General features: G+C 33.5%; 1 non-coding gene across 1 annotated transcript; it reads left to right on the top strand.

The window, feature by feature from the left end:
- Positions 1–1,675: 1,675 nt before the first annotated feature.
- On the top strand, positions 1,676–1,782 carry LOC120195755. Its single transcript, XR_005523111.1, has one exon. It is a non-coding gene; the product is annotated as a small nucleolar RNA R71 (small nucleolar RNA).
- Positions 1,783–20,840: the final 19,058 nt, after the last annotated feature.

Below are 20,840 nucleotides of genomic sequence, written 5' to 3'. Positions count from 1 at the left end.
CCTTGGTGTTTTGGCGCCAATTTGATGTCACATGGAGTGAACATGCTTGAATGATGCACATGGCAGCCTACATGAATGCACATGGGTCTTCTTGCTATGCTTTGATGAGGTTGCAACCATAGGATCTTGAAGTCCATGGAATGAAGATAGGCAACAACTAGGCGTGAATTAGCTTCCAACATGCATCTAGGTGACATGGCATCCATTGGGCAGCCTAGAGATGAACTAGCTTCAAGGTAAGCTAGGTGAGTGTCTTGGTAGCTAACTAGGTGCTTGATGAACTCAAGCTAGTTAGCTTTGGTCTTCTCAACTCCTCAGCTACTCTCCCAGCTACTTCCAGCTACCTCTAGTCCACTTTTCAGTAATTTGGTCCAAAGCTCTCCTCCAGCTAAGTTTAGCTACATGCTAGCTCCTCCAGCTAAGTTTAAGCTCCTTATGTGATGAAATTGAGATGCCATAATGTTCTTGAGCTAGTGTGAGATGTTGTGCTTGTCTTTTTAGCTAGCCAAGCTACCATAATATGACTTGTTTTGTGTTTCACCTATAGGAATCACCAAACAAATAAAATAAGCAATGTGTGAGCTCATTTAAGGTAAAATGCATGTTGTCGTGAGGTGTTTGAGTGATATGAGCTATGAATGCATGTCATGAGCTAAGTACATAATGATATAACATATGTAAGCTAATGTATAAGACCTAGGAGCTAAAATGAATGCACGTTTGCTAACAAATGAATGATTAAACATTCTGCCATTTCACGAATGAATTGAATCATGCTTAAATGAATGCAAGACTAATATAACATACTTAACATACTTGAAATAACATTATGCATCAATTATAAAGATGTGAATATGTTGTATGCATGAATATCATATAACATGGTATTCATAAATGATAAATGGAAACATGTAATAATAATATCCTAAAAAATGATATGTAATCATAACATATATTTGAATGATATGAAAGACATGATTAACTAAATATAGGATGGAAATAATAATATGATAATTTATACTAACATGTGAATGAATGCTTATGATAGAATAGAATGTATAAACGATATAATATAAGATAGGGTAATGAAGAACTCCCTTAGAAACAACTTTGAAGAACATCCATGGGGTGTTCAAGTCATGGAGAAAGTTGGAGCTAGTTTGGATCGTATCAGCTGCTTTAGATACAATTTAGTCGTTAAGGATTTAGACATAAACTGACTTTCCAACTTCTTCCAAATTTCATCTGGAGATGACAGATGCATGACGTGATATATGACTCATCCGCCAAACATAATCGTATAGTTCTTGTCGCTCGCTGCTGCAATTCTTCCCAATCTTCCTCCTCCATCAACGTCGGCTTCGATCCTTTACCCTTGTTTACCATAATCTGAAGTTACCCTGACCATCGAATTTCACAACTTCTAATTTGGATCCTGACATCTAATACCAATTGTTGAATAATCGGGTAAAGAAAACAAAAAGAACAAAAGAATTTTAACGAGGTTCAGCAATGTGCTTACGTCCTCGGTGCCTTAGGCGACACTAGTTTTTCATTCAATATCTCATAGGTTTAGGTTACATCTCCTTTTATAATAAATAACCACTTCTCTCTCCATCCTCTGTCCTCTTTACTGGTATATTTATGAGTCATACCTAACAGTGTCCAATGCTAGAAACCATGCATCAAACATTTGCGCAACAAATCCTTGAAACGCTCTTAAGCTTCATATGGGTTCTCATCCTCTATTTGCTTGAATTATGTGAGATCATTCTTTAATTTAGCATTCATGTTGGAGGGTTAAAATGCAACAAAAAGTTTTGAGGAAGTTCATTCCATGATGTTATAACATATGGTGGCAGTGAATTTAGCCATGCTTTAGCTTTGTCACATAGAGAATAAGGAAACAACTTCAACTTCAAGGCTTTATCGGGCACTCTTGGTTGTACAAAAGAACCACACACTTTCATGAATGCTCTAAGATCTACTCTAGGATCTTCGATAAATGAACCACTATACTACCCCATTGACTGTAGTGTCTGGAGCATCACAGGCTTCAACTCAAAGTGTACAACATGGATGACAACAGTCACAATGCTAGGATTATGATAATCTAAGGTTGGCACAACATGCTCTTATATTGGCCTATTACGATCATCAATGTTGTAGATGTTTGATAGATTCACTCTATTTCTAGCAGGTAAGTCTTCATCACCATTTCGCAATGGTGGTAAATCATTTTTATCAGCTCCAACGTTCATGTTCGACTGATTGTTATTTGCTTGTCTATGGCGTCAACAAAGTGTTTGTTCGATTTCGGGATCAAAAGGTTCTAAGTCTTGATTATCATTGCGGGACATGCACCAACAACACTAAGATAATAAAGTGCTTACAAAATGAGAATAAATAAAGTCAGTAAAAAAGAAAACAACTCTAACGCAATAACATTGCTCTCCAACAAAGATGCCAAAAACTTGATGTTACGAATAATGCTACAACAAACGTAAGTGCACATGTCTAGAATCAAGTAGTAAAGTGGATGCACTATGTGAATTGGATATCGAACCCATAGAGAGAAAATGTTACACTATAATTATTTTGGTGAAGTGAAGTAGTGTAGTAGCATTCATGAGAGCAACCAGACCAATATTTAACAAATGCTAAATATACTTTTGCAAATACCAATGCAGCAAGAAAGTAACATGCAATTTTAAATCTCTAAAAATATCAAAATCATATACATTAAAGATAACTTCATTTCTAAAATTATCTCAATAAATCTACAATACATAAAGGCATTGTTGAAGCAAAAACACTAAATAGAAACATTTCATTAAACACGTTATGATCAAATCCAAATAACATCTAAAATAAGGACACAACCAGACCAATATTTAACAAATGCTAAATATACTTTGCAATACCAATGCAGCAAGAAAGTAACATGCAATTTTAAATCTCTAAAAATATCAAAATCATATACATTAAAGATAACTTCATTTCTAAAATTATCTCAATAAATCTACAATACATAAAGGCATTGTTGAAGCAAAAACACTAAATAGAAACATTTCATTAAACACGTTATGATCAAATCCAAATAACATCTAAAATAAGGACACTTTCAAACTTTATAATCGTCACTTCCCTCTTTCAAAACAAGAAATGAAAATAGAAGTTGAATTTCACTTGATTGTCGTTGCTACATGGCGTTGATCTCCCAATTATGATGCACATCTTGTCAAATGGTTTAGGCAGCCATGGCTTATCGGAAAGTAATTTGTGGATTAAAAATAAACTAGAGACGAATAAGAAGGTATGAAATGTATGATATTCTCTCCTTTTTATAGGCCATAAAAAAGAGAAATCTATATTTTCCAAAATTTTCAACCTCCTCTTATTCTTCAATATGAGTATAGACTCCTCTTGATCATACATGGTCAAAAGTTCATGGATAGACCATTTATCCTTATGTGTGTTATATGATATCTTAAATAACACATACTAAGTTGAAGAGTATTCAATATAAAGTACTTCACGCTAGAAATCATACATTTCAACCTCGAGTGCCCTAAGTCGAATTGCTAAATCTCGCATCTTATTGATGTGATCACATATGTCTTTCACAGAAGTGAGTCTCATGGACATTAACCTCATGATTAGGTTACTGGCCAATGATTTTTTATAAGTTTTGAATTTCTTTCCAATAGCCATTAATAGTCCTTGTACAATCTCATAATGCTTAAATAAGCCACGAACATCAATAGGAACATTTCTCTTAATGAACAAAATATTGTGGCGATTGGATCGTTCCCACTTTTCATGAAGAGCAAGATTAACTTGAGTGTTGGTTTCAATGATATGTGGCTTAGCTTTCCTTATAGCATAATCAATATCGAAACACTCCAATTGAAGAAGAATACTATACTTCTAGAACTTAAAGTTCTCGCTGGATAATTTAGGGATATCTGCTCGATTATCAGACATATTCACAGGTTGTAAAACTACAAGAAATAATGAATATGCATACTTAATTAAAATTCAAAGCAAACATAAATCATAATTTACCCATGTAAATTATGTAAATAATGAATCTAGTGACATAAAAATTGCATGTGGGCTAAAATTTTAATTCAATTAGATCCATTTTATGATAGAATTATTTTTATTCCTTTGATAAAAGTATTAAATTCACTTTCGTAATTCATGTGAGTAACTATGTAAAGGCATCTAATAATTTGACCTTAATAAATTATGTAATAGGATTCAATACCTGAGCTTAATGTATGTGTTTTGGATATTTTCTATTTTTAATAAAATTAGCGATTTCTATAAAAAATGTATATGATTTTTAAATTACGTAATTTATTTAACTAAAGATGTTGTAGCTAGTATTTAACTGAATAAAATTACGTAATTAACTTTACTATATATTAATCCTAATTTTTTTAATTGTTGCTGGTTCAATATGCAATATTTTATGTATATAGTCCTCAAGAAAATTATTTTAATAAACAATTATATTTAACTAAAATTGTTGTGGTTAATTATCTAAAAAATAAAATTATTTGATCTCTAGACGTATAACCTAAAGTTCCATCGTTAAATACTTTATACAATAATACTAAAATTTTATGGACCTAAAATGTATGTAATTAATAACCATATAATTCACATAAATTCAATCAAAATTTAGGAACATAAAAATCATACATTTCTAAATTTTTTATATAATTACTATAAACATAATTAATTTTAGAAATCATCTTGAATAAATTCCAATAGTTTTAAAATCAAGTTTGCAACAAAAATTTCTCAAACTTTAAAAATAATAACAGCAAAAATTCGAGAAACATAAAACTTTCAAAATCCGAACAAGACATAGATTTAATCATACTCATGATACCAAATATAAGCATACATCGAGCATAAATGCAGAAAAAAAGGATCAGTTATAAATACATACAACCATTGCCTAACTAATGTCACAATCGAGATGTGATAGAATATTATAGCACTACCTTCAAATGTGTCAAACACCGTCAATTACATCAAATTTGGATGTACGAAAACTAGAACTGCCAAGAATCTTCTAAGCAGTCAAGATCTCATTTAGATGGAATATATTTCCAAGTATTCGAAAATAGAATTGCTTGAATTGTGTTTTGGTTCTTAAGGACCATGGCTTAAATGGATATTTATAAGGGTTTTTCCCATAAAAAACCACCTAAAACTAATTGTTAATCGTGGAAGATAATACCTCACGTCCACTAACTTCAACCTTACGTATAGGAAATTGAAGTAAACTGACCATACCATGCACCATAATGTGAAAGAGTGAAACTACCAGTAGCCATATCACGGACCATAACATGGAAACTGCTAACAAAGGCAACCATAAAAGAACCCGTGGTAATCAAAATGGAGGCCTAAATTGGTTAATTAATGAGGTCGATGGTCTATCGGATAACGATTTCCTCATCGACAGCACTCTAACCAGTTCCTCGATAAAAAATAACTAACGAAAATGCCAAGAAACTCACTTTCTTTCTCTTAAAATCTCACCTTGCTCTTGGTTCTTTAACCTCCAATGATTCCACATTTGTCGCTCTCGGTTAGCCATCTATTGCCAAGTAGCTTTCGTTCGAACTAACCTCGATAACATTACCTCTAACAAAAACAATATTGTTAAAATATTTTAATAGTGTCTGTTATAATATCAGAACGATGATTATCGTCAAACAAATAAACACGATCGAAAAGGAAAAACAAAGAACACTAGGATTTACGTGAAAAACCAAAAGGGAAAAACCACGGGCAGAGGAGAAGAATTTTACTAATATAAAGGAAGAAAATACAAGAGAATTTTGATGAAATAAAAGAACTTGATTTCTAACTCTGACCTTTAGTATCTATTTATAGGGATAGATACTTGATTACAAAGGAAAACTAAATAAAGTAGAAATCTAGTTTAATAAAGTTTTCTACCTTTAATCAAACTAGGTTTCCTATTTTCCCAATATTTATATATTAATTAACCTGTGTCACTTTGAACCCGATTCAAACTCTAACAAATCTCCACCTTGGCACGAATTATGAAAGTGCAAAGGTTTCGAGACATAACACTTAAATTCAATGTGACAATCAAACTCAATAAAAATAATTCTTCACTTCAACGAACAAGTTCTCCACTCTTCCCCAACACCCCTCAAAGGGGTAATCTTCAGTAAAGGACACTAACTGAATCCAAGCTTTTTCTAGCCTTGGATTTAGTCTTCACATTGACACGGTTATCATAAGTGCCAACTTTGCTCAGAAATGTTTCACTATGAGCAATATCATGCACATCACGATCCTAATCATCAATGGTAGTTCTATCTTCAAATTCATTATGTTCACGAAATTGAACTCTTTTATGCTTCACATTACCATTCTAACCACGATTATTTTGTTCCACAATGTTATTTGACAAGGTGGATGAAACACCAACTGCATTATCTAAAACTGTTGAACCTTGTAGAACAAAAAGCTTGGTATCTTTCTCTGCCTTTTCATCACAACGAGAGAGTCCTTGCAAATTTTCATAGCTCCACATTCACTGGAGAATTTGTACCCTTTTGAATCTAGAGTACTTAATGAAATTACATTTCTACTCAAATCTGGAACATGTCTCACATTACCAAGTGTTTAAACAATCCCATAAAACATCTTAATCTTGATTGTACCAATACCTGCGACTTTACAAGGGACATTATTACCCAAAAATCCATCACCAGTAGAAACAACTTCATACATCACAAACTAGTCACGATTATGACTCATATGAAACCTACTATTAGAGTCAAGTATCCAGTCATCACTTGTTATAAAGTTGTTTTCAGCCGCAACTAGGAGTTTTCCGTCATCATACTCCTCTACTACACCAACCTCTCTAGATTTCATATAGTTCTGCTCTTCAGCTTCTCTCTTTATCCTATTTTACAACTTGTAACACTATGTTTTAATATGACCTTTCTTTTTACAAAAGTGACAAGTTTTACCCCGGTTGGAAGATTTTGATATGCCCCTTACTTTACTCCCAGAAGAACGCTCGCCTTTTCTTCCATGATCAAAGCTAGTCGGTCCATACACCACAAGACCCTCTGCTTGGGGCTCGAAACTAGATTCAAGATGCTTCATCTTGTCGAACGAGTGTAGGCCATAGTAAACTTCTTCAAGAGTGAGTGTTTTGTGACTGTACAAGATTGTATCTCTGAGAGACGAGTAGAAAGGAGGTCTCAAACATAGGAAGATCAGTCCTAAGTCTTCTTAATAATACCACACTTCTAAAGTCTCTAGCTCAGAGATATTTTCCTTGAATGTGGTCAGGTGCTCTTCAAGAGACGAACCTTCCGCCAACTTAAGTGAATAAAGACCCTACTTTAAGTGCATCTTGTTAGTCAATGATTTCTGCATGCAAAGTTGCTCTAATTTTTCCCACAAAGATGCAATTATTTTCTTTCAACACATCCTGTAAAATTTGATTTGATAAGTGTAAACAAACCTCAGAAAGAACTTTACGATCCTAACGCATTTCCTCATTCGTCCATTGTATCACCGGCTTCTAATCAAATTCTTCTATTGCATCGTCGAGTTCTAACTGTGCAAGAACATCTCAAATCTTCACTTGTCATAGCGAGAACCGATATTTCGATCAAATAGCTAAATATCATACTTCATTGTTGCCATAAAATCTTGAACCTGAAGCTCTGATACCAGTTTTTTATAATATCGTAACGATGATTATAGGCAAACAAATAAACATGATCGAAAAGGAAAAACAAAGAACACCAGGATTTACGTGGAAAACCCAAAAGAGAGAAACCACGATAAGAGGATAAGAATTTTACTAATATGAAGAAAGAAAATACAAGAGGATTTTGATGAAATAAAAGAACTTGATTTCTAACTCTGATCCTTAGTATCTATTTATAGGGATAGACACTTGATTACAAAGGAAAACTAAATAAAATAGAAATCTACTTTAATAAAATTTTTACTTTTAATAAAATTGTGTTTCCTATTTTCTTAATATTTAAATATTAATTAATTTATGCCACTTTGAATTCGAGTCAAACTCTAATAGTGTCATATCATAACGCCAATAATAAGTTAATGGTTGAGCGACAAAAAAATAAAATATCAAGTTTAGTGATTAAATTGAAAAAGTTAAAAGTACAATAAATGAAATAAACAAGAATAAAATTAAGAGAGTAAATTTATAATCTAATCGTTTTCATATAAGCCTTATAAAAATGTAAAAAATTATTAAATTGTATAATGATTTTAAAGGATTTTTTTTAATTTTGAGTTTAAAAGATTTTTTAAGAATTTTTCTAAAAAATATTTTAATAATTTCTTAGATTTTCGTATTTTAGAAAATTATTGAATTTTAAAAAAACTATATATGTTTTTTTATATTTTATTTTTTTAGTACTATTTAGTTATTGATGTAATTTTAAGTGTGATATGTTTGACACACTATTATAATTTAGAGCCTGATTGACTTCGATTTTTAAGGAAGAATTTTTTAATTTTACAATTCTAAATTTAATCATAATCTTATTTAGAGGATAGGAGAAAATGAAAATGTTTTTAGTAAATCTAAAACCTACTACTCAAATGTATATGTAGAAATAAAAATGAACATCTCTTCAAAAGGAAGAGTTGATAATTAATAAAAGTATACATATAATATATATATATATATATATATATATATATATATATATATTATAACCATAATCATTAACACGTGGGGCAATTTTTTTAAAACGTACCCATTTATTTTATTATTATTATTATTTATAATTTTTATCATAATTATGGTTAATATTGTTAGTGTATGTGTTGATGTATGGGTGTATCCCATGCATGGTTATGCATGTCTCACACGGTATGTACATGTGGTGTACGTGAGTCGATTAGGGTTGTTTTTTTTTCCGCTCACTTGCTCTCTCTCGTCTGTGTATTAAAGAACTGAAGAAGTCTGTGGACTACAGCAGGATATTGCATCTATTTCGGGGGTAATCTAGTTTCGTTACCGGAAGACAGGAAGACTGTGAACTGTAAATGGTTGTTTAAAATTAAAAGAAATGTAGATGGCTCGATTGCCCAATACAAAGCAAGGTTAGTAGCTAAAGGCTTTTTTCAACAACCCGATATTGATTTTCATGAGATTTTTAATCTCATTGTTAAACCACCAATAGTTCTTGTTAACTTGTCGTTGGCTTTATCAAGGAGATGGCAACTTCGACAGGTTGATATCAATAATGCCTTCTTAAATGGGGTTCTTAAAGAAAAAGTCTATATGACTCAACACCCTGATTTTGAGTTTGATGATGATAAAGTAGTATGCAAGTTAAATAATTCTATTTATGGTTTAAAGCATGCACCTCGTGCTTAGTTTGAGAGCCCAAGGTGCTACTTAGAATCAGAAGGATTTGTGTTGGATAAGTTTGTTTCTTCCCTCATTATTCGTAAGAGTGAGGATAGTTTGGTGTATCTAATTGTGTATGTAGATGATATAATCCTCACCGGAGATAAAGAAAGTGAGATTCAGGTGGTGATTAGCAAGTTACATGAACAGTTTGCTCTAAAGGATCTGGGTATACTCAATTTTTTCTTAGGGATTGAGGTTAGCTATGAATCTAGTGGTGTTGTGTTGAGTCAACAGAAGTACATTCGTGAGATTCTACATCGTAATGGTTTTGATGATGCCAAAGGTCTTCCCACTCCCATGGTGGCTAACTGTAAACTCTCAAATAAGGATGAAACCCCGGTGGAGAAGGTTACTCAGTATCGTAGTATTGTTGGAACTTTACAATATGTTGTGATTACTCATCCAAATATAGCATTTGCTGTAAACCGAGTTTGTAATTTTATGCAAGCTCCTATTGAAGCTCAGTTTTAAGCAGAATGAAATTTACGATACTTACAATGAACGATTGATTTTGATCTTTGTTTCTTGGCTTCTTCCTGGCTTTCCTTGACAGGCTTTGCTAATGTGAGTTGGGGAGAGAATGTCGATGATAGGAATCTACATCAGGATATTACATCTATTTTGAGGGTAAACTAGTCTCGTGGAGCTCACGGAAACAACAAGTCATTTCTCTCTCGACAACTGAAGCTAAATATATAAGTGTTGCTTGTGTTGCTGCAGAAATGGTTTGGCTTGAGTCTTTGCTGGGTGAATTGGACATTGTTCCTCATGGTAAACCTACCTCTTGGTGTGATAATTCAAGTGCAGTTGCAGTGTGAGTTAACCCTGTTATGCACTCTAAATTCAAGCACGTGGAGCTCGACCTTTTCTTTATTTGGGAAATGATTACGGCAGGGAAATTACAAGTCCACGAGGTTCCCGTATACGAGCAAGTAACGGATATTTTGACAAAGCCACTGTCTACACCATTGTTTGTGAAGTATAGGCATAAACTTTTGCTTGTTAAACTCAAGTGTGAAGATTAAAGGTGCAAAAGGAATATTGAAGGGTTTTTGCAACACATGGGATAGCTTCAAATTGCATAGGCTTGGAGCAGCAAGGGGAATGTTAGTGTATGTGTTGATGTATGGGTGTATCACATGCATGTTTATACATGGCTCATGTAGTATGTTATTAAGTGTGTTTATATTTTTGTGCAGGCTAAATGTGGCCCAATTATAAGCTACAACCCAGTTCAAGCCCAAGAACCGGATCCACTCAGAATCCATTAGTAGCAGACCAACTACCAGACATGAACTAAGCCATCGACAAGCTATGGCCGAGCCATTGAGCCAACACCGACGCATTGATTTGTACAAATCATCTACAATGATAGATTACCTGCTTCAATCAGCTAAAGTCAAGCAAATTAATGATTTCACCTAAATTAGTCAGTATCTTACCAAATACGAAGAAAATTAAGATGCAGCCGTGAAGATTTGGTGAGGATCTCAAGCATAAATTAAAAGGTTTTGAACATATTAGAAGGAAAAAAAAGGAAGAACAAAAAAAAACACTCATCAGAGAGCATTCGAATAACAAAAAAAATAGATTAAAACAGGGATTGGGGAAAATCCTAGCAAACAACACACTGTAAACTCTATATTCAGGCAATAACATACTAAAAGGGTATCTATTATTTACTGTTTTTTCCTATTATTTTCATCATTTTAATGCATTTTTTTATTTGTTCACTTTAAATCTTTGCATGTTCGATTAGGTTGAGTAGAATTTCTTTTCGATTCTCTTAGGGTATAGTAATATATATATATATATATATATATATATATAAACAACATAGATATACATTTTTATTATTTTCGAATCTAACCTAGTTGCCCACAAATAACAGAAAATAATATAAAAAATAAATAGAGAGGAGTAAAGAGGTTACCTTAAAAAGAGAAAGCTTGTTGCCGGAGAGAAAAAGAGGAAGATTAGAATCGGTCTTAGGTGATGGGGGTTTAACTCTGTTTTGTTTTGGGGTTAGATTTGGGAAGTAGAGAGTCCTTTAAACGCTTTAGAGTTAGTATCTTTGGTTTAAAGGTAACTATCGAGAGGTTAGAACCACTGTTGATGGTTGGTCGGAGGGATGAGCTACCACCAAGGCACGGTTGTTGGAGGCCCGAAGTGACGGTGGCCATGGTTCTAGTTTCGTCGAGAGAATGAGGGAAAGAATGGAGAGGAATGAGAATGCGGCCAGATTAGGCTAAGTGTTTCATTAGGGTATGTTTATATGTTGAGTTTCGGGTTATTTCGTTTTGGGTCCCTTAAACTTGAGTGCATTTTCACAAAACGATCACTTTAAGGACCTTGTTATCATTTATCCTTTTTGTTTTGTTTCATTGTTTTTATTTTTTCACTTTGTAAATCAGTTTTCATTTTTGGGTTATACATCATATGAACCATTTGAAATTTCAGTTTCATGCATTTTGATTCTTAAATTGGTGTTTTCGTGTTTTTAATTTTGCTTCCATATTTTACGCACATTTAATTTCAGTCCAAACTGGTAATAAATTTAGTTTCTGTTTATTTATACATTTGACTCTTAATTTTGCATGTTTCTTTTCAGTCATATGCATGATTATGATTTATTAGTAATTTAGGGTATGAAATATGTAATCTTTGTATTAAGTGGTCAATATTTCTTTAATTTGCTAGGTGTTATTCTTTAAATCCACTAGCTATTGTTCTTTTAATTACTGTTCTTTTAGGGGCTGTAAATAATTTGTAAAAGTTTGGTTAATTCATGGATTGAGTTGTTAATGTTGGTTTTTTTTATGCTTTAGTCACTCAATTATAAGATATTATAAAATGTATTATTTTTACTTTAGACCCCTCTCGGTTTATTATGTAACCTTTTTGATCACTTTTATTGTTTTAAAATGCTTTTTATTTTGTTTGGTTATGATAATTAATTTTGCACGATTTTCATTTTTGATCATTAAAAGCAGAATATTATTAATTATTTATTACATATTTAATTCTTGATTTGCCTTTAATATTATTCTGATTGTCCTCATATTTTCTATATATTGGCATGATTGCTCGGGTGATAATATTTCCATATGAGATATATTAATATACATGTTATACGCGTATGCATGCACTCTTGTTTTTAGTATACTTTTCCAATTGTAAATAGTTTTGACTTCCCTTAAATAAAAATTTACCTATTATAATTTAGCCTAATAAATTACTTGTCGATTCACGTATATATTACATAAATGGTGTTTGAATATTCAATCTAGTATACAAAGTCTCAATTTGTTGTACGAGTGATGCATATATACATATATTTTATATTATTTTTTTATTAATAATAATTGTATAATTTCTATATGTTTACAAATAATATGTATGTAAATATTTAATTTACATATAGTTTTAGGGTTTATTTAAATATTAATCCTTTATGAGATTTGTTTTATGTCAGTCACATTATTTATTATAGTATAACATTAGTATTTTTACCTTAATTTTATTTTATTTGTAATTAAGGTGTTCAAGTTTCTGTCCAATAATATTTAGTCCCTTAAGTCTTTGTTTATGTTATTTTGGTCTTTTAAATTTTTTTATTTTTACTATTCTAGTCTTTTAAATTTTTGTTTGTGTCATTTTAGTCATTTGATTTTTTATTCTTGATATTTTGATTCTTAAAGTTTTTATTTTGGACTTTATAAATTTAAATACTTATTATTGTTATTTGAATTTAGGTTTATAATATTTATTTATTTTTATTTCAGTCTTTTGAATTTCATCTTTTAAGTTATTAATTTGAAGTAAATTAGTTAAATAAATGGATCATAATTTAATTTGATATTTGATTCAGGATTTTCACCATTTACGACAAAGTGTAAGCGACACAATACCAATTTTGGGCACTGTGGGGGTGCTAATCCTTCCACACGCGTAACCAACTCTCGAACCTGTTTTAATCGAATCTTTGGTAAACGCAGACCAGCTGTTGTCTTAAAACGATTTTTCTTAAAATTATTTTTAAAAGACATTTTTAGGTATTCGACCTACCTAACCCAAAGGCCGATGGCGACTCTATCCAATTTTATCCAAATTGATCCAAAATCCCCCATTTTCCAAAATTAAAGCCGTAACTGTATTTTAAACAATTAAATGATTATCCCCGTCGAAAAACAGTTACGACAGCATGGCGACTCCGCTGGGGACATTTGTTTTCAGAAAGTCAGGTTGTAAATCACTTATACATTGTCGTTTGGTGGAAATTATGTGTTCGAGTCTTTAGTTAACTTATGATCCTTTTATTGAAGTTTTTAATTGCTTCATTTTATTATTATCTTATTAACGTTTTTATCTTTGTTTTCAGATTTGTCCAAAATTTTGTCGAATAGTTTCGTTTTCCTTATGAGTCAAAGGGCTGAATGTTCCTACTCTCAAACATCACCGACATTTGCATACCATAAGCTCAATTACGAGTTTTGTCCCTTTTAAGTTGAGATGAAAGCTTAACCTACGTGAGATAATTTGTTTCTCCGTATGGGTTTTAGCAAGTAATCTTTGGGGTTCATATACCTTATGTTTACGTGAGATAAATTGTTTCTCCGCATGGACATAAGGAAATGTATCCTCTCGAATTGAACTCGATCCGTATGAGCCTATAATGGGCCAGGATTGAGGGTTTGGTAGCCCAAGGGGGCACCAACATTAAGGACAATTCGAGTACCTTTTTCCTGTTACAGTCAAAACCATGCATATATTGAACCGTAGAACTGTTACCCTAGGTATAAACATATCGAACCTCTGATTGTCAGTAGGTACCCAAATTAAGTATACACAAAGGAGAAACGTTTCAGAATCTTTCTTTTTGCTTTAAATTTTCTTTTCAAATAAAAGCATGCGAACTAGATATCATGCGGTTAGGATCATTTCTTGAAATAATCATTTTTTGGGTAGAAAGCATGTTTGGGTATGATTATTATCTATTTAAAGCATGCTCGGGTAGATATCATGATTTGGTAGGCGTTATATTTTAATTCTATTGATTATCTTGCTATTACTAATTCATATTTCCTCTTTTGTTTGTAATTCTAATTTATTTTGTTTGTTTGCATTGGCATTTTTGCATTTTTGCATAATCATCATGAATAAAAGAAAGGTGTTGATTAACCAAGTAATCATCAGATTAGAAGAGCGATCATTGCAATGGAAAAAAGTTTTCATAACAAGGAAGAACTCAATCCAGCTGTACGAGCTTGGTAAAGGAAATGCAAAAAGTAAAAGGAGATAGTTTGCCTAAAGGTTATGTATCGCAGCTATCCACGGATGTCAATGCTAATATCAAGCAGAACGATTTACCAGAATTAACAGAGATTTGGGAAAGTTGGAAAACACCCACCAAAGAGAGGTTTTACAAGAAATATGGAGACGTACCGCAACTTCTTTATGTATAGATGGATGAATCATTGCTCAAGGCTCTGGTCCGATTCTGGAATCCTACGTACAACTGTTTTACTTTTAACAAGCAGGATTTGATACCAACGATCGAGGAGTATACAACTCTGTTTAATTTCGAAAACATCCAGGTGGATAAAGTTTATTCCAGACCTCCGAAAGTTCAATTCTTTAAGAATAAACTAGTAAAGATTACCGGTACAGGTGAAAATTGGATAGTACAACACATTCAACAAAAAGGAGAAAGCGAATGTTTTCCTTGGCATTGTCTCAAGAAGGTGATACTCGAGCATATAGATGAAGATAAGAGATTGGACACATTTGCTCTTGCCATATATGGTCTAGTAATATTTCCAAAGACTTTGTTCCATGTGGAGAGTGATGTTGCAGATTTCTTTGTCACATTGGAGAAGGGTATAAATCCAGCACCAGCAGTTTTGGCAGAAACTTTCCGATCCCTAAATAATTATCGAAGATTAGAAGGGGGTCGATTTGTAGGATGTGCTCAATTACTCACTGTATGGATTCGCAATCACTTCTGGAAAGAAGACAAGGCATCATACCATCGTTTTTCTATGATGTACTCACCTTTGAAAGAGTTTATGAGCAAAGAGTGGCCAGAAGGGTTACCAAGGAAGAAATGGATAACAACTTTCAGTAATTAACAAGACCGAGAAATTGCTTGGTGTGTTCCCTGGCTTGGATATACCGATATTTTATTTAGATGTGGGGATCTTGACCATGTCCCTTTGCTGGGATTATGGGGAGAAGTCAGCTATGCCCCATTAATGGTTCTCAGACAATATAGAGCTCGACAATTTATTCCAGTAATAAGTGGCTTAAAGGAATATGAAATTTCTTATCGTGGAGAGCATTACAAGAAGAAAGCACGGGATCTATCTCTCGCCTGGAAAAGAACCTTTAGAACAAGAGCTGTGTCTGGAGATGTTATGTATACACCCGACTATGAGTCTTGGAGATTTACAAGGACGAATGAAAATGTCCTTTTGCCAGATCCATGAGGAGATCTCCCTTGGGAAGAACTTATCAAGGTGGTACTTTCACAGGTTGAGATTCTTACTGCAGAGTTTGAAGCTGAAAGGAAAAAATGGGACAAAACAATGGAAGAAACAAGACAAGAAAAGTTCATGATAGATCTTGATAGGGGTCTCCATGTTAAACAATGTGATTTGTTGAAGAAAGATAAAGAGAAAGTCGATCTCGAGCTGGCTGATTTAAAAAGGGAATACCACAATCTACAAAAGGTAAAAAAATATGGGTCTAGCAAGACATCACAGCAATGGGCTAAAGAGTTGGCAATTGAGAGGCAACGAGTTCAAAGTCTGGAGGCTGAGAACAAACGCCAACTGAGGAGAATTGAAGCCGAGAAGAAATTGCGGGACAAATATAAAGATGAGAAAATAAAAGTGACTAAGCAGCTTAAGATTGGAAGCCATAGAGTCGAGAAATTGAAAACTTAGAAGGAAGCTGTATTGAAGGAGTGGGAAGCAGAAAAACATCGAGTCAGTGGTTTGGAAGCTGAGATGAATAATATACTCGAGGAACTTGAGGCCAGAGATCAGAAGATTCAGGAATTAGAGAAAGAAAAAGAACAAAAGAAAAAGAAAATGTAGACTGAGAGACAGGGATGGAACCAAATTCTTGAAAGAAAAAATGCCGAAATTGGGTCTTGGATGCAAAGATTTCAAACAAAGAGCAGGAGAGTGGGACAATTAACCGAAGAAATTGAAGGTTTACAGACCAGTTATGAAGAGGAGTTGAATCGGTCTCGATCTATGAATGGTGAGCTAAGAGATCATATCTCACATCCTGAGGAGTCCTTACTTCAAATGCAAGTGCCACCTGAATGAATGAACTTAAAGCTTACCCGTGAGGAGAATAACTCTTTACGAGAGCAAGTCAGAGGACTAGAGAGTGAGTTTCAACGCTGTCGAGTACACATTACCAATCTCAAAAGGGACATTACTCAAGTTAAGGAGGTGTAGACACCATTTTCTTAAAATATAGAACTAGCAAGAGTTCATCTCCTAAGAGGACTCTTCCACCGCCATATCTTTTAAAGCAACAACCACACCAACAAAGGTGCAACAACCGAGCAATGAGTCTAGTTGCATTAGGATTCTATTGTTAGTTAGTTTTTTTCACTATAAATACATGTAATCCTTCCTATTTGTAAGACACGATTATCATACTAGATTACGCACACAAAAAATACCCAAAGTAAATACGCAAGAAGCCCCAAAGATTAGCTTATAATTTTCAACAGAGAAATAAAAGAGGTATTTTTACCTATATTGCTTCAATTCTCGCTTGCATGTGGCTTGTTTCACATCTTCTTTTTCGTTTTTACTTTGAAAGGGCCAATGAACACAAGGGAACCGAGATCTTTTCTCTTAGATCTACGCTTCCCCGAGGCTTATTTTGAAAAACCGGTTTGATTTTCGGTTAAAGGAGGGGAAGAGCTTTTTAAAAATCTATATTAGTCCCTTTATTTATTATATGGATATTTTATTCATTTATTTTTATTATTCATGTTATTATTATTATACGTATATTTATATATTTTAAATTATTTTCATTTGATTTTTTTACTATATTTTATTATATATATATATATATATATATATATATATATATATGTTTCTTTAATATTTCACTTATAAGTATATTATTACTATATATATTGTAATTATCTTTATCTAGTTATATATTTTTTTTACTTTTAATAGTTATTTATACCTATTATTAATATATATCTTAATTATTTTTATTTGATTATTTCTTTATTTACATAATATATCTTATAACTTTATATATATATATATTATTTTTTTGTTTTTTGTTTATTCATTATTATATTATTTTTTTTAAAAACCTTATGTCTTTATCATTATTATTATTAAACATTATATTATATATTACTAACCTAGAGGACTCATTTTTTTTATTTCTAACTAAATTCTCTCCCACTTTCCTCTTTTTGTCTTATTTCTGACTAAAGCCCCCCACTTTCGGTGAAGTGAGAGGGTAGCTTTTCTATTTTTAAATATTTGTTGTATATATATATAGCTGATTTATTTTATTAATAATTTGATGTATATATATATTTTTTTTCATTTTTCAAATATTACTATATAAAATTATTACTTTACTATTTATTTTCCTTATCTTATTTATTTATTTAATTTATTTAATTTATTTTATTTTTTCCATTTTATTTTATTCTCTTTATCTTATTTGTTTTCTTTACCTTGTTTATCTAACACATTTCTCGATTTTTTAAGGATATTTTCAAATCAATCTAAGGTAAGTAATTGGGATCGTATTTTTACCTTTTAATTTTAACTTATAATTTTCTTAATTTAAGACAACTGAAAATTACATAGTACCGAAAGGGCAGTTCAAGGGTACTAACCCTTCCTTGACTGTAACCGACTCCCGAATCCGACACATCTTTGGTAAGACGCAGATCAGGTAAGAAATAAGGTATCCGATCTACCTATTTTTCTTAAAATAAAAGATCTGTGGTGAATCCAACCAAATCAATTCAAGTCAAAGCCCAATTCCAGGGCCCAATCGAAAGACGGTTGCGACAGCTTGGCGACTCCGCTGGGGAACAGGTAAGTGAGTCAGGCTAAGGTAGTTTCCAGTTGTCTTTTTAACGAAAAGGGTAAGTTTAAATTTAAAGGTAATATTTCGATCCTTTTTTTTACTTACTTTTGATTATATTTTCGAGTAAATAGTTGTACTAATCGTTTTCTCATGATTTCAGCCCTTAAAGATTTTTTCATCTAAGGCTCTAAACCCAAGCTCCAAACCCGTTTTAAGTGAGGGTGATAGCAACGCCTTTGTGTGAATTTTTTCACCGTATGGGCCTAGCAAGTAGCCTTCGAGATTCATATACCTTATTGCCTTCGTGTGAATTTATTCTCCGTATGGGCATAAGGGAATGTGTCCTCTCGAGTTTAACTTAGTGCACACAAGCCTGTGATGGGTTTAGGACTAAGGGTCTGGCAAGCCCAAGGGGGCACCAACAAGGAGAACTCGTGTACCATTTTTTAGAACCTAAACCGAGAAAATTTGAAGAAATATAGCCTACCCCAAAACCACATTCCAAAACCTAGGACATTTCTTTCCTAACCATGTTTTTTTTTTTCTCTTATGTTTTTTTTCTTGCCATTTTATTTTTATTTTTATTTTACTAACTGTTTGCCTTTGTGTTTGTTTTTAAAGCATTTGCATCATAACAAGAGGCCATTGATCCCTAAAAAGGTGTTTGTTACATAAAATAATCTGAATTAATGGATAAAGGTATTGTAATACAAGAGATTAAAAACCTTGAGGTACGACTATGGTCCGAGAAGACTCAGAAGGAAAATGGAGATAGTCTTCAAGGAAGCTATGTGTCAGAGCTGGTTAGCTACGCCTCTATCAGCCTAAAGCAGAACGACGTGCAAGAGCTTTGGGACATCTGGGGGCAGTTGGAAGAATGATCAGAAATAGAAGTCCAGCCAATGGTACGGTGACATTGCATTTTTTCTTCAAATCAAGACTGATGAGCCCTTGATCAGAGCCTTGGTTCAGTTCTGGAACCCGGGATACAGTTGCTTCACTTTTAATCAAGAGGACATGGGGCCCACCATTGAAGAGTACACTACACTGTTGCATTGTGAAAATATCAGACTGGAGCGAGCTTATATTAAACACATCAAAAGTCAGCCTTTCAAGAGTGCACTAGCCAAGGTTGCTGGGGTTGACAAAAGATGGGTAATAGACCGAGCTCGATGTAAAGGCAGTGGGGAAGGAATTGCCTGGTTTCATATCAAGCAACTGATGAAGGAACATCCCGATGAGTGGAAGGCAATAGACATGTTTGCACTGGGTCTGTATAGCCTGATTATATTCCCGAAGACTTTGGGGTACATTGACGCAGCCGTGGTGGAACTGTTTGACCAACTTTCGAAATGAGTTAACCCAGCACTGACCATCTTAGCCGAGACCTTTCGGTCTCTCAACCATTGCCGAAGAGCTGGCGGAGGTAGATTCATTGGGTGTATTCAGCTCCTTCAAGTCTGGATTCACAGCCACTTCTGGAAGACTAATGGGGTTGCCTACCGCCGATTTAGTACTACGTATTCACCTTTGAGAGAGTTCATCACCATGAAATGGCATGAAGGCGCTTCAAAAGAGAAGTGGATGAAAGTCTTCACTCATCTCCAAGATCAGGATATTACCTGGAGAGCCCCCTGGTTGTTCCTCAGTGACATTCTTTTTCGATGTGGGGACTCCGACACTATGACCTTACTTGGAATTTGGGGTGCAGTTGGGTATGCTCCGTTGTTAGCACTTAGATAGTATGGGGCACGTTAGTTTGTCCCAGCAACATGCGGACTAGCCAGATCAGAGTTTGTGTATCACGGTGACAACTATAAGAAGATGATCAAGGAAGCAATCGATTCATTGAAGAAAGTATTCTGGATGGATGTTGTAGCTGCCAGAAACATGCTTACTCCGGACTATGTGGAGTGGCGAAGATTGAGAAAAAATGACAATATCCCGGTGCCAGACTGTTAGGACACCCGAACCCTGGAAAACATCTAAGGCCCATCTTTTTTGAAATTGAGATTGCCAAGACAGGGTTTGAAGCTATGAATAACGAGCTGAAGCAGAGGGTAAAGGAGCTTGAAGCTGAGCGCTATCAGTGGAAGCTAGATGTCGACTCCTAGAAAGATCGAGCAGACAAACTTGAAAAAGAACATAAAAAAGTCTGTTTTGAGCTCGAAGACTTTAGAAATTGGTATCAAGATAAATTCAAGGATAACTCCAAGTTGAAAGTGGCTTCTGAATACTGGAAAGACGAAGCTCATAGCCT

The sequence above is a fragment of the Hibiscus syriacus genome, unplaced genomic scaffold, assembly GCF_006381635.1.
Source record: "Hibiscus syriacus cultivar Baekdansim isolate YM2019G1 unplaced genomic scaffold, ASM638163v2 tig00117017_pilon, whole genome shotgun sequence".
Lineage (NCBI taxonomy): Eukaryota > Viridiplantae > Streptophyta > Magnoliopsida > Malvales > Malvaceae > Hibiscus > Hibiscus syriacus.
Note: the sequence above shows the minus strand (reverse complement) of the source record. Positions and strands in the feature narration are given on the sequence as shown.